Source organism: Oncorhynchus nerka, linkage group LG27, assembly GCF_034236695.1.
Source record: "Oncorhynchus nerka isolate Pitt River linkage group LG27, Oner_Uvic_2.0, whole genome shotgun sequence".
Taxonomy (NCBI): Eukaryota; Metazoa; Chordata; class Actinopteri; order Salmoniformes; family Salmonidae; genus Oncorhynchus; species Oncorhynchus nerka.
In genome coordinates, this window is record NC_088422.1 from 96,759,095 (window position 1) to 96,760,398 (window position 1,304).

Consider the following 1,304-nt stretch of genomic DNA (forward strand, 5'->3'; position numbering starts at 1 on the left):
GGGACATGGTTAAAAGTACTATGGCGTTTTAAACAAGGCCTTTACTGAAACTCTAAGGGTTGAAGGACAAATAGACTAGAATGCTAGAAAAAGGACTTAATTGCCAGCCCTGATGTGTTCTCTGTTAGGTCTTTATGTGAGGTCAGCACCACCCTGATCTATTCCCTGTTAGGTCTCTATGTGAGGTCAACACCACCCTGATCTATTCTCTGTTAGTTCTCTATGTGAGGTCAGCACCACCCTGATCTGTTCCCTGTTAGGTCTCTATGTGAGGTCAGCACCACCCTGATCTGTTCCCTGTTAGGTCTCTATGTGAGGTCAGCACCACCCTGATCTGTTCCCTGTTAGGTCTCTATGTGAGGTCAGCACCACCCTGATCTGTTCTCTGTTAGGTCTCTATGTGAGGTCAGCACCACCCTGATCTGTTCTCTGTTAGGTCTCTATGTGAGGTCAGCACCACCCTGATCTGTTCCCTGTTAGGTCTCTATGTGAGGTCAGCACCACCCTGATCTGTTCCCTGTTAGGTCTCTATGTGAGGTCAGCACCACCCTGATCTGTTCCCTGTTAGGTCTCTATGTGAGGTCAGCACCACCCTGATCTGTTCCCTGTTAGGTCTCTATGTGAGGTCAGCACCACCCTGATCTGTTCCCTGTTAGGTCTCTATGTGAGGTCAGCACCACCTGATCTGTTCCCTGTTAGGTCTCTATGTGAGGTCAGCACCACCTGATCTGTTCCCTGTTAGTCTCTATGTGAGGTCAGCACCACCTGATCTGTTCCCTGTTAGGTCTCTATGTGAGGTCAGCACCACCCTGATCTGTTCCCTGTTAGGTCTCTATGTGAGGTCAGCACCACCCTGATCTGTTCCCTGTTAGGTCTCTATGTGAGGTCAGCACCACCCTGATCTGTTCCCTGTTAGGTCTCTATGTGAGGTCAGCACCACCCTGATCTGTTCCCTGTTAGGTCTCTATGTGAGGTCAGCACCACCCTGATCTGTTCCCTGTTAGGTCTCTATGTGAGGTCAGCACCACCCTGATCTGTTCCCTGTTAGGTCTCTATGTGAGGTCAGCACCACCCTGATCTGTTCCCTGTTAGGTCTCTATGTGAGGTCAGCACCACCCTGATCTGTTCCCTGTTAGGTCTCTATGTGAGGTCAGCACCACCCTGATCTGTTCCCTCTTGAGGTCAGCACCACCCTGATCTATTCCTGTTAGGTCTCTATGTGAGGTCAGCACCACCCTGATCTGTTCCCTGTTAGGTCTCTATGTGAGGTCAGCACCACCCTGATCTGTTCTCTGTTAGTCTCT